This window comes from Anas acuta, chromosome 1 (genome assembly GCF_963932015.1).
Source record: "Anas acuta chromosome 1, bAnaAcu1.1, whole genome shotgun sequence".
Taxonomy (NCBI): domain Eukaryota; kingdom Metazoa; phylum Chordata; class Aves; order Anseriformes; family Anatidae; genus Anas; species Anas acuta.
The window spans coordinates 112,014,614-112,029,333 of NC_088979.1; the positions used below are offsets into that span (position 1 = coordinate 112,014,614).

The window sequence follows — 14,720 nt, forward strand, 5'->3', positions numbered from 1 at the left end:
GTATTGCCGAAAGGCCACTTTCACAGTTCAGAAAGAGCAGTGTTCCACAGCTCAAACTTTTTATTGTGTTTTATATACAACTTTTTTTTGTATTTTTTGTCTATTGTTTGAGTCAAACCCATCCAAAGAGCAGTAGGCTCTGAAATATAAGACCCTCCTGGAGGAGGATGGCTGTTAGGTAAACAGACTGTCGTATCGACTGTCGTAGATACACTATTAAAAGGGATTCACTACCATAGAGCCAGCACTTTTTCCTGACAGTCCTCAACTGGACTTGGACACATACAAGATAAATAGTTTTAAGAAGCAGCTCTGACTTAGCTCGTTGGCCACCATCCCTTGTGTCTATATGGAACAAGTTCTTGCTGTCTATATGAACAAATAACCTCTGCCAGATCATCTTGCAGTTTCCTTTAACTCCTTTAGACAGTAATTCCACTGCAGTCAATGATATTCCTTATACATGAAAAAAGGCACTGTGATCTTCTTTAGCTCTGAAAGCACCAGAAAGCTAGCAAAGTATATATCACTTAATGCTCTAAATCATCAAAATACTAAGGTATAAAGCCATTCACATTTCTGCGATAAGGCATGTTCTACATCTTTTGTAATTTTTATTAAATTATCATACTTCTGTTTACAGAAGAGGGTTTAAGCACAATACTTTGTCTAAATTTGGAAGTAATTCAGATATTGAAACTAAATTAATCTCACACTATAATATTTTATCATGTTATCTAAGTGGTCACCACAGCTTTAGCTGTAAAAACATGAAGTGCACAGAGCCTAAAGAATAAGTTCTAAAAAGCTTTGGGTAGGTACATGAAGGAAGGGATGGGACAGGGCAGCCAGTTATTTCTACGTGCTAGTCTCCTGATACATGAAGGCTTCTTTACATTGTGTCACAGTAAAACAACCTCAAAGTGACCCAAGTTTATAACCATATTATTTCAGGAGTGCTCTATGTTTCCAGAGCTAAGCAGTATAAAAAGGGAGTGTAGCATAAACAGAACCAAAGCCCCTGAATTCTTCAATATTATGGCTTTACATTTCTCTTCCCTTCTATTTTTTAAATATAGCACATAGTATTAAAGAGCTATATCTGCATATTACGAGCAATTACTAGGAAAAATGCTTTTATTTGTTGAAGTCATTGGCAAAACTTGCATTATCTCCAGAGCAAACAAATGCGGATCACGGTGTACACTGTAAAAGTGAAGTGTGTTTTAAGAAGAAAAGGAAGACAAATTGCATTAAGTAATTTAAAACATGTGCTCTTAAGAAAAAAGAGCACAACTCAAAGATTCATATTAATATAATAAAGTCTCACTTTCCTTCAAAGAATGTGTTAAAACCCTTACACATCAATCCATGACACTAACATGTGGTAGAATACTTGATTTATCTCAGCTGTAATCCATACTGTCACAGACCCTTAGAGGCTTATTGTACTGTTACTGAAGCCTGCAAGTTGCCCAGATGCAGAGAGCATCTTTCTGCACCAGACAATTGAGTGCAAGGAGGTTATTAGCAAATGCCATGACACGAGGCACATGTGTCCTAATCCATTTTTTTCTAGGAAGCTTTTACAGTTTCTGATCTTTGTGGTTTCTAAGAACATTGCATGACCCCAGTAACACAGGGGAAGACATTTTGGAGCATCAGAGTATAGTTTTTAAGTCTCTATAGTCTTTTTATTTAAGGTCTAGGTTATAGCTTTCAGGGACATACTTGAATCATAGACAGTAAAGTTGACTTTATATCTATCTCATTGGTTTGAAAATAGTGCTTCACTCAGAAGGTTTACAGCCCATTAAGACCATGTGTTTTCCATCTAATATCCCCTCCCGTGCAGTACTAATTTCATTTTAACACTATGATTTGAAAACCACACATACAATTAGTTTCTATCAGGAATGAAAGCTCTTTCATTCAAGGTCAAATTATACAAAATCTATGAAGCAGGATAACAAGACAGTTTCAGTCCAAGAAAAAAACGGTCAAAGCTCTATTGCTTCTTCTTTTTTTTTCCCCCCTAATTCTGTCTAAGAAAAGTCTCATTTCAGTCTCAATTTTCTTCTGTTAGTGTCATTCCTCTACACATATTGGAATTCAGTTTTAGTGAAATTAACAGAAACTATCTACACAGAAAATTACAAAATATAATGAAACACTGTTTTAGAACTTCACCAAAGAGCTCTCTCAGTCATTTCATGAATATTAAATAGCAGTGTAACTAGTGTGGCATAAAGCACTCTAAGAGAGTCCTGAACATCTTGTTTTCTTTTTAAGAAAAACAACAACATCACAAAACAAACAAACAAAAATAACAAAAAACCTTCCACCATAACAAAAGTTCAGGTAAAATTACACCTGCAGTGGCAGCAGATCTTTCTGGCTTGTTTCATTTGTCAGCTAGTCACTCATTTAGTGAATTAAAGAAAACATTCTATAGGAACTTCTAATTTCTTATTTTAGAAATCATGAAGTTATTAAATTACCACAGCAATTCTGGAAAACAGACATTTTTGCATACATCCTACAGTGTTTAAATTTTCCTGAATGAACTGTCATCTTCACTTTTAATGTTTATCATATATCAGATCTTTCCAAGTCCCAGCAAGATGAAAGGATAGATCACTCTCTTCCTCTTGATACATACAATTAAGTTTTAAAGATGTCTCTCTAATCTTCCTGAAATAGGGGGGTATATGCATGGGATACAAATGTTGATAAATTCAGTGGTGCTTCAAAAAAAAAAAAAAAAAAAAAAAAAGTTTTTTCTTCTATCTGCAAATCTATGACATTTAGAAAATATAGTTAGAAAACAGAAAAATTAAAGGTTTCTTCAGGTCTTTAAAAGATGCAACAGATTCAAAGACAAATGTGAGGTCAAAGAGCTGAGACAAATGCAAGGTGGTAGTATTTCTGAAAGTCATTTAGTACCTGTAAAGTAGAGAAGAGTTTAGAAGAGGACAGTGGAGAAGGATGGGGAAAAAATGACTGGGAGAAGGTAGCATGCACATTATAGGGATTTTAGTGGGAGGAAGAAAACAAGAAAGGACTGTAAACCCAGATTGGTTCATTCAGTTGTATAAGTACTTCTACAATCCACTTAAAAAAAAAAAAAAAAAGACATGTTCCTATTCTACTTTTTTTCCTTTTTTTTTTTTTTTAAAGGGAAGTTATGTAAATTATACATAACTTCTCTTTAAAACCAGGAAATAAATATATTAGCTGCTTTGTATCCTTAGAAAGCATTTTTTCTTAAGGCTAAAGAGAGTGAGTGCTGTAGCATCCTCTTAATCAACAGTTTATAATCATTTCCAGTTGAGGTGGATAGGAATGGATAGGAGTTTTCAATTCACTCCCGAAGTTCACACCAGTTTAGGCTGAAGGAGACCAGATGCTTATTAACTACTGGAGGACATCTGAGAAAAGATGATGAGCACATATGATCCTGAGTTCACTGAGACAGAGGCTTTCTTACATTTATAGTGATATTTTAAAGCATACTATAATTGTGTCTTATTATTATTTTGTTCAAGGTATCATTATCCAAGTTAAATAGGACCTTTGTTTGATATAGATAAAGATTCCTTGATCTTACTTTTGCTTCAAAGACAGCTTTGTTAACCTAGCTATCCACATATTGAAAACCTTATAAATTTGCCATACATTCAAAAAAAAGCTGAAGTACTAAATCTCAAATCAATGAAAGTCCTATTTAGAATTTTAATATGTGCTTTAAAGAGTCACTTGTCATAACCGAAACTGAAGTTCTACTTCATGCCAAATTTCAACATTTGCATTCATTTCAATTAAATGAATGTTAAATTCAGACTTAAACCTTCAAATGAATCATAAAATCATTAAGGTTGGAGAAGACCTCCAAGATCATTTGGTCCAACCATCACCTACTACCAATGTCACCGACTAAACCATGTCCCTAAGCACCAGCCTCTCCTTAAACACCCCCAGGGACAATGACTCCACTATATCCCTGAGCAAAGCAACCTGGGATTAGGCAGCATGGAATGCAAGAATTTTTCAGTATTAAATGTAATTGAGGTGCAGTGGATTTTCAACAGTAAAACAACTCCATGGTTTCCCCATTAACTGAAGCACTAAGGAAAAAATATGAAAATAACTGCTCTTCTGCAAAGCACACCGTGTGTAATGCAAAGAAGCGTATAAGAGTGGTCTGTACAGCTCCAATTTAACGTCATATTCTGATGGCTATAACATCACTTGATTACCTTCTCATTGAAAAGCTTAAATGGGATCAGGCCCCCGTAATTCTACACAAAATGCAAATTTGTATTATTCTTACTGTATTTGTATTATTGTTCTTCAAGTCCAAGAGAGTTAGCTTTTATAAAACTTTATGAAGTGCATACCCGGGAGTGGGACAACATACTCAAAGCTGAAGCAGAGGAAATAAAGAGAACGTGACTGTACAGATACATTGTGATTTGTAACGGTGTCCTCCTAATCTACCAGTGGGCCATTTCCTGCTTAAGATCCCTTGCCGTTGTAATTACAAATGTCAATTGCACAACATTCTCATCTGACTTACCACCACGTGAAGTGAATCCCAGCCTTTTGCTTCCCTTCCTGATGGCACTGCATCATCCTATTGTCTTGCTTGTGATTCAGCAATGGGCATGCAGGCTGTCAGCCACTGAGTGAATTTCACATTCAGTTCCAAGATGTAGTATTTTAAATTTTGTCTTCTACATCTTTATGGTGCAACTTCCCCTTCGTACTTTGGAAAAACGGTAGGCGAGTGCCTTATTTCACTTTTCCCTATGAATGAAAAATACAACACACATTATCCACTAAGTACATGCCTGCAATAGTAAAATACATTTCATTGATTGCAAAGTAAGAAGACCTATAGTTCATATCTATTCTGTAGTTAATACATGCAGTGAATATTCTGTTTTACCTATACTGAAGATAAATAATGCAAATTAATTTTGGGAAATATCATAGTTTATTTACATGTATTTTTATACACTTGCTCTCTTTTACATATGCCCCGTGAGCTCCCTGAAAACTGCTGTATACTCACATAGCCAGTCTGTAAGAATGATAAAATGTGACTTATCTGATTAGCCACAAATATGCATTATGGTTTAAATTCAGAATATTCATGATCAATCAACTCAGTAAATGGAATCTAGGAAAAGCTATTAATAAAAAATATTTGAAGAGATGAGCTCAAGGAAATTGTGATCTGTTTGTGGTTATTCTATAAGTAGAAAAGAGGGACTAAAATCATTCAATATACTACTCCTGTTGGATTATTTGCTCTGCTCCACTGAACACCCATAAGCACATTCAACTATTAAATTAGCACTGCTAAGCTGTGCTATTTGTGTTGGCTATTTTTATACACAGCAGGCAATAATCATTGCTTAATGAAAGACTAGGCTTTAACACCAGGTGTGATTTTGTTGTTAGGCCATCTATTTTTCCTACTTTTTGTAGTTTTCATCCAAACCAGTTTTCATCCCCATCAGTACCACCTACTTTTGTCCTGAGGATTGCATGTTGAATGCTGATTCCAAGCTCAGCATGGTGTGCGGTACTTGATTTGCACTGATTGGCATAAAATGTAACACATAGCATTCTGTGAAGATGTGTAAGGAAAGTGTGATTTTTGTTATGTACTTTGAATTAGAGATCACTTCTAATTTTCAGTCTCTTCTATTATATTTCAGCTTTCCTTTGCAAGGAAAAGCAGAGCTCTGTTAAAAATGTTGGTCTCTCAAAAATGCACCTGTAATAATGAAAGAAAGGTATTCACAGTATTTACTGCCAGAACACTACACAAGAGAAGCAAACATTTTTTTCCTGTAGTAATGACAAATGTTCAGCATATAAAGAGCTTAATTATATGTTATAAATGGCTGAATTTCTACTTTGCTATTCAACTATTCAAGCAGAAAGAACGTTGTGAAGTCTTTTTTTTTTTTTTTTTTTTTTTTTAAATCAAGGAAGAAAAACAATTCTGCACACTTTACAAGAGAAAGTCCTGTTCTGAGATAGTTACAAGATGGACATAAACTCCTACTACAGACATTTTTGGGCAAGAGACAAGTAAACAAACAAGAACTACACATGATTGTGTTTGCCAGATTGTTGTAGTTTTTTTCTTGTTGTTTTTTAACTTAATGAACTTAAGTACAACCAGATCGAGCAAAAACATGCATTCTTTTTCCCAACAAAACACAAGCAGATCCAATTCCTTTTGTGTGAGATTTTTAGCCCAACATAGAGCAAGTACAGAGCACAGCCCTAAATGTTCATTTTAATAGAATACCTTTACCGAAGACAAATATGAAACAACCTGGGAGCATCACTTCACCTGCAGATTACACATTTCACACTAGAGTAGCAACAATGTAGAACTGACACCAACTTTCAAAATGCAAAACAGAATATTATATTATTTCTAAATTGAAAATCTCATCCAGAAAGCTGAAGACTAGAATAGTCAAGGATGCGAGATAACTCCAACACTTAGAGAACATCTCTTTGAGAGAACGAATGAATAGCTTTGACTATAAATAGGGAACTTTGATATCTATTCCAAAAATTCCAGATATGGAATTCCAAAGCACACAAAGGACTTGAATGTCTGAAAATACTGGTCCAAAAATAAGCAGATATAATTCAGACTAACATCTAGTGTATTTGATCTCAGTTTTCATCTTTAGAGTGAAGAAGGTATGCCTCAACTATTGCAAAATAATAGTATGTGAAGTATTCACATTTTCATGGTATGTAATGCTCACAAACATCATCAAAATGTTAAAGATAGCTGTTGGCTAAAGCAAGAATTAGTATGTTCTGTCTTCAAAGTTTTTTGTTGCTGTTTGCGTTTTTCCTTTAAAGTGTCATCTGTTACTCATACAGATGAAAACTCAGTAATTTTCCTGGCCTCCTGTAATCAGATTGAGAGTGCTAACAACATGGAATAATTTAGAAATAGCTCTGTAGTATTATAATAATTTTATCACAAACTTACAAGACTGGATAGTGTTCATACTCCTAAAAATTGCTGTAGAATGCAAAGTAGCGCTTGCAAAATATGATTGCACAGAACCCTCAAGTTCTAAATTTGTATCTATTGGTGACCATTTTGTCTCATTTGTTCTATGCATGCTTCTAAGCTCATGAAAAATAGATGGTTCCCGTTCCAGTTAACATCAGAATCCATACTTGAATACGTATTTTCCCTAATTAACGAACATAAAGGAAGATGAAGTACTGCATCAATACCACATCAGGAAACCTCAGTTTAATCAATTTGCTTCTACAGCACACCTGGTTTACTTTCACAGCTGAAGCATTGTAGATTCACCTTTTATTGCACTTATCTCATAAGAATCATATGAAATTAGTAATCATCATCCATGTAGCTCTTAAAACACAGTGAGTTACATAGAAAAACTATTAACAGTCATTTAAATTAACTATCTTGTTGTGCAACCAAAATTTCACAGCATTCAGAAAAAGCAAGTGGGAACAGGATTTCAGGTCAAAAGAGAAAAGTAATCATATAACTGAAAAATATTTGCTATGTGACACTACAGAATACATATCCCCATTTTACAGTCCCCACCCTATCCCTCTTTTTTTCCTTCTAAATTTTCAGGCAAGTCCAGAATTTCTGTAGAGATACCCAAATAATGCATATATTTTCCACCAGGCAAGGGAAAAACAACACATTTTGTTTTTTCCCCATCAAGATAGATCATTATAATCTCCATGCCATGCTAGCGGCACACACTCATCCACCCAGGTAACTATCACTACTGCAGAAGAAAGTGATCCAACTATGCCTGCAACATGGATCACTGCACATCCTCGCATCCTGCAATACTTCAAATCATGCTGTTTTCCAGATGAAAGGTACTAGTAAAGTCATATTTGTTGAGGAAACAACCACATCTCTTTTCTATATATTGGTTTCTACTCTGTGTGATAAGCAATATAAGAATATAGCCCATTTCGACAAATGGGAGTTTAATGCATAAGCAATTGTTCCTTACTGAAGTTTTAGCTGCTCATCCAAGTTATACCTGTGGCTTATTGACAGTGCTTACTACTGCTATGCATAAATCACTCAGACAAGTGAGAAATGTGGCTGTGTCAAAAAGAATGCATTTATTCATCAACATATTACAGGTCTCCATGAATCTATGAAAATTGAAACAAAATACCCAAATCCTCGCTTTTAATTGTACTCCTTCTTTCAGGCTTGCACAAAATGACCAATCAGAAGAAACTAATCACCTGGTTTCAGTTTGATTTATGGGGCACTTTTTGTTGCGTTTTCCTATTCAGAGAGATGTCAGAATGTCCATTCTTAGATGACTAGACAAAGCCACAGCTGAGTTAATCTACTGTTAGTAGCAGTCCTGCTTTGACCATATGGTTGAACCTTTATGGGTCCCTTCGAGCCAACGTTTCCATGATTCTGCTTTATGAAATAACTTATATACCAACTGGAATTTAACACCACATTTCTTATGCTCTTTTCTAATGCAGCACAATTTTCTTACCTGAAAAACCTTGCCCCAACAAGATTTCTCCTTTCATACTTGCCAAGGACACCCTTGTACAAACATTAAGCCACTATTAATTCTCCTTTCACCACATACCTAATCGTGGCCTGAAACAAACACACACTACCCTTGGAAGTTAAGCAGAGTTGCTAGGCTGAACCTGTAGTTCAGAGCACTGCTTAAATCCAACTGCTAATTTAGTGGAAGAAACTTGACCTCTCAGCATTTCAATTCTCTATTGCTTATACAGCCATAGTATTAACCATCCATGTTTGCGTATCCATGCATCCCCTATGCATGGGATGCACAGTTGCACTGGCGGATGTGCAATGTGACAAATGTGACTGTACCACCAAATTAAAAAAAAATAAAAATAAAAAAAATCCAGAAATCCTTTGAGTAGGAGATAACAGGAAAAAAAAAAAAAAAAAAAAAAAAAAAAGAGTGACAGCATGATGTATTTCTGATGAAATTACTGAGCTGCCATGAGTAGCAGCATTGGAAGAGCTGAAGGAGGGACAGAAACCATAGTCTTCAGATTTTTTTTATTATTTTTTTTTAGGACCAGCTCATCAGAGGGAGAAGGAGACTGTAACAGAAGTGAGTGAATACAGAATAGCCAGTCTGGTCTGACCTTTAGAAGCTCTGAGTATTTTAAGTGTGGCAGTTGCATTGATTTCCTATGTATACCCTACTGTATTTCTCCTCCACTGACAAACAGAAGACTGGGCTGATTCATGAGAGTCACTATTTGCATCTCAAGTTTATTAGCTTTCTCTGCTACAGCTTCTGTCAGTAATACTCAACAAAAATCTTTTCACAATTTTTTCTCCCTATTGTGTTCTCCACATAAAAGATTAAAGACAGCAGTTATATGTACACACATTTTTGCTTTCTCTGCCCTTACTACTTTATGTTTTAGCTATGGAAACTGGTGTCCACAATTTTAAGAAAAATAATGTGACAGCCTATGCAGTCTATGCTGATGTATCTTTCTTTTATCGACATTCTCTTTATTGTACTGGAGAACCAGTTCTTGATTTTCTACTTCCTATAATAGACCACTGTTTTTCCTCATGGGACCATTTCTTCCCTTTGCATTTTAGTTCTTGTCCCAGTAGGACATATTACATCACTTAGAATATGGCAAGAGGCATACAGTCTTTTCTGGTATTAAAGAGGGGATGAAGGGATGGGGAAAACACCTAATGTAAGGCTTGTAGAGTTCTTTAAAAATTAGAAGTGACAGGGCAAAATTCTCTCATCAGAGAGAATTTGTAACGTATTGTAGATGCTGAACTTTACGACATCTCTCCAAGGTAAACTGTCTTGGTTTTTCCCTATATCATATGCAAGTCAGCCAGAAGAGGGATAGAGGGACTGCACCCAAACTGCAGGAGGAATCAACGAGGTTATTGCCACCTGAGCTACTTGGAGAAGAACCAGCAGTTTTCTTAAGCATCCTCATTTTCCCATGTCAGAAAAACAGCAACAACAAAACACACACAAAACCCCCAAAACTATGACTTTTGTGCTCATTACATAGCCTCACTTGTAAAGGGCTAAAAAATTTCATCCAACAACAACTGAGTAGGAGTTTCATTTGCTTTATAGTGACTGAATTTCCTTTCTTGAACTACTGCTTCCCTTAAAATTCCCAGAAATGTAAGCTGCCAAACTAGTTATCTACTTCTACCTTTTAGTATCTGAGGTATCTGAGGCACTACAAAGAGCTAGCAAAGATTAAAAAAAAAAAAACCTACAGCAAACTGTTCAAAGTCAAAGCAAGAGTGAATTAAATAATTGAATATTTCACTTCAGTAAGTTCTTTAGAGATTCAGTTTTATAACTTAAAATTTTATTCTTTCTACAAAATACGATGAAGTAATAGAAACTGTTACAAATTTTTATAAAGGTGGTATTCAGCTGCCTAAACATATGTATCTAATGCCATTTTGCATCCTCTAAGGTGTGCAAGAGATGAATATTTGGACAAAAAGCATGGCTGAAGCCCTCCACCATTCTGGAGCAATACTTCATGTCCAGAGGTAATTGTGCAGAGTTTCTAGGGCACAATACTCGATCAGTGCTATTTGGCAGCTGAATCACTCCCTAAAAATCTAATTACTTTAAAAAAAGTGTATATAGTAAATAACATTACAATTTGGAAATAAATAGCATATTCTACAAACACAATTAAGAATTTCAAGACTTCAACATCATAACCTAGTTTATGGCAGAGAAAAATTAAGACCAATATTCCCCATGGAACAAAAATCCCACATGTGGCTATCCCTTTCAATATATTTATGTTATTATGCTAAGATAGAGTCATTAATCAAACTCAGACTGTAGACTTGAGATTTTTGTCTTTGACACAAAATCGTTCCTTTTAAATCACTGTCCTTACAAAATGCTTCAAACTCGTACATTGAATCCTTGTCTTTCACACATATTATATGTAATATTTAAAGATTTAAGTTAAACAACTACATATTCGTAGATTTGTGGTGTCAGAGCTGCAGAGAAACTTCAGAAGCTTCTCCAAGAGTGCACTGTTTTCTGGGATGTTGTCCGTTGTGCATCACTTTATCACTTTCCTTTTTGGTAATACTAGGATTTAATATATATATGTGTGTGTATATATATAATCGCTAATATATATATTTAGCGATTATGGTAAGCCATAATTACTTAGTAACATTTGTGGGTTTATTGAACCAGTCTGCTCAAAAACTTGCAAACAGGAAAATTATTTCAAACTTGGCTTTAAAGTTGGATGCAGTCACATTATTGGACTCAGTATCAACTCCTGCTTTCATTGCAGCTCTTAGTAAAATTTAATTAATCAAATAAAAATATTTTAAATGTTCATCTGAAATATTACTAATCCCTAAATAACACTCAAGCAATACTAATTATTTGAACTTTAGACCTCCCCTTTCGTTCTGAGCCAGATCATGACTTTGGATGACAAAAACAACAGCAACAGCACTGAAATCACTGAAGTGTAAAAAGTATGAGATCAGAATCACCCCCATTTATATAGAAATAGAAAAAGAAACTTTCATTTTAAGAAGTCTTTCACTGCTCCCATGAACAAACAAAAAGTCATTACTAGAGACAACAATAAAACACAAACCTCTGAATTCATTTACATTTTACAGAAAAAAAATAAATTACTATTAGCATTGCATAAAACAAGCACATTGCATATATAAGGCACAAGTTTCTTCAAGACCATGCAAAACTTATTTAATGACTGATTCATTCAAGTACTAGAATTATTTTTTAGAGATCTACTGTTATTTTTAAAATGGATTTTGTTAACTAATAACATGACTAATGTTTTAACTAGATAGCCTTAGAACAGAACCATATATGAATTTCCTACTGGAAACACAGCAAGGAGTACATTGCATAGAAGTTTCCTAAGTTTAACAGTCCTTTAGATCTTGAAAAGGATAGGGATTCTAGGCTACATGGATCACTAATATGATCAATGGTACTGTAAGTGAAACTTCGTTTTTACTTTTGATTCTTCATGTTTTAGATTAACATGAATTAAAAGATTATTATGCATTTGTTAGACTTTTAGTAAGTGGAAAATTCTCACTGGCATTACTCTAATGAAGCACACTAAGTCAGCTGCTATAAATTGTGAATGTGGCATATAATGAGTATATCATGAGACTTAAATTCAGGGAACATTCCATAATAGACCTTTATTCTTTTTTAATCAACTTATGCTTAGCCATTTTTTCCTCAGATTGTGAAATTTCAGCCTAATTAAAAAGGATCAAATTCTCATGAGTTTTTGAAAACTTATCTATATGTAAGGATTTTACACAACCAAGTCAACTGTTGTTGCCATCTTTTATCTTAACAAAATCCGTAAAGATTCACATCAATTTCCATCAAATAAAATGGTTACAATAACAACTCTATACTTCTCTCTTCTGGTAGATCACAAATAGTAGCTTTTGTTAATAGAAACACTCATTATACAATGATACCTGAAACAAATCTGTGCAGGTTGATATACTTGAAAGTTAGGATTAATTAATAAAAACAGGAGAAAGCAGTGATACAGACTAGTAAGTAATCTCATCCACAGATATTACCCTGCAGTGATAAACAACAACAACAAAAAAACACCCAGCAATCTTGTCTGTGCTTGCAATACAGCATGATGTATGCCAACTTATAAACAGCTTATACCTTGCAGAGATGTGGCTAAATACTGAGACGTTGCTGAACAGCAGCAGCAAAATGAAGATAATGACAAAAAGTAGATGCAGTCATTAGTTTTTCTATTTATGCCAGGAAAGCTTGCCTATTTCTCTAGAGAAATAAAAGTCATAAGCTATACCTAGACCATAGTCTAGGCATACTTGATTGCATGACTTGCAGCAAATGTATTCTTACCCAGGACAAATTGAAGACACCTAGCTCAGATATTAGCAAGAAAAAAAAAGCCTCACACAAATACATGGCCTAATTATCCTCAGTCATTCCTGGAACCTTCTTACTGATACCTGAACTGATTAACTAGATTAAAGCAGGACTTAAGTGTCTTCCCCATCCCATCAAAACCAGCTGGACTACTTTAAATTAGAATCCCACTCTGAACTAGAAATAGATTTTTGGTGCTGTATATTAAAATATTCTGCCCTAGTTGTTTGGCTCTAAATATTGACCTCTTGCCTGCAAAAATGTCTGCTCAGCTGGGTGGCAACACATAAGCATCACAGGCTGGAGGATAAAGATACTAAGGTAGGTACATGGACAGAGCCCTGTGATCATCCCAGCTGCAATTCTGTCTCCCTAGAATTACAGGGGAAAGGAGAACAACATTGCAGTTGCACACTGGCATCTTGACATCTGTCCCAGCAAACAGTAGATCCCAACAGATAAAAACTTGCCCTTGTAATTAGACAAAACAGTCTTTATGCAGGCCATCAGTTAAATCCTTATATTACATAACTAATGATCATAGTTTCTCATATAAATGTTCTTTTATGTTCTCAAAACTGAATTTAAATTAGAATGTATCCATTAGAAAAATAATGCCTTTAAAGCTGAAGGCAGCTTACCAATTTAAAGAGACACTGAAGTTGTACCCACTCAAGAGAATCTCACCAACATCATACAGCTTACAAATCACTGGCATCAAATTGCTTACAAATCACTTCAACTTAAAATTAAGGCCTATGCTTGTTCTCTTGGCAAATGATGCAGAAACATCGATACTGAAGATTTAGAAAACTATATGTAATTCTGGTGATGGAAAATTATGCATCTCCTCACCTATTTCATTTTCCTAATAAATAACCACCTTAACAGAAAATGATAGTTACCTATTTTATTTTCTATCAGATACCTCCCAAAGCAAACAAACAAAACAAAACAAAACAAACAAAACAAACAAACAAAAAAAAAACTTATCTTCTTGAGACAGAGGGCAACCAGTTGCTGTAATCTGTTTTCCCTTGGAACAGGAATACTGAGAGAAGGCTTACCTGCCATTTCGCATGACAGCTTTCTTAAGGCTGGGAACTACAGTCCTGTCACTAAATGGCTAAAATACACTTCTGGAAAGAAAATGTGCCCCTATTTATATTACCATGCTTGAACCGCCAGCAGGTTTTTTCAATTAATACCGTCATTTGGCCAAACACTCATGAAATTTGGCAGAAAATGTTGATTCACCAATCCCATGTGAAATTTTTCCCTGGAAAATGCAATGCATAATAACAGTCATGACAGAGAAATGCCAAAATACACAAAAGTTTGTAGAATTCTCAGCACTGATCAATAGTAGCCAGCAGAAAATAAAGCAGACACAGTATGAACTGTTAAGCATATTAAGCTCCAAATGAGATTACTTTGAAGATCTGGTAAACTTAGAATATCCTAAAGCAGAAGTAACATGCAAATAGGCATTGATTTTCTTCATTGTTAAGCACCAAAATAATCTTTCTGTATAATAACAATAATAATAATAAGCCAAAAACCAATCTGTTTGTCCATCTCAGGAGTCCTAAAAAATATTAAACTTAGTAGACAACTACCAAAAAATAAATAGTGTAGGCAACTAACGAAATATTTAGCAAATCGCCCTGGCTTCAAACAAAT

General features: G+C 34.8%; 1 long non-coding RNA gene across 2 annotated transcripts in view; it reads right to left on the bottom strand.

The window, feature by feature from the left end:
- The window catches only part of LOC137861592 (uncharacterized), a 120,792-nt gene that overhangs the window by 24,040 nt on the left and 82,032 nt on the right, over positions 1-14,720 (bottom strand). For both annotated transcript variants that reach the window (XR_011099724.1, XR_011099730.1), the window contains one exon: positions 4,580-4,809. This is a non-coding gene — a long non-coding RNA (uncharacterized lncRNA). The remainder of the gene's footprint in view (positions 1-4,579; positions 4,810-14,720) is intronic.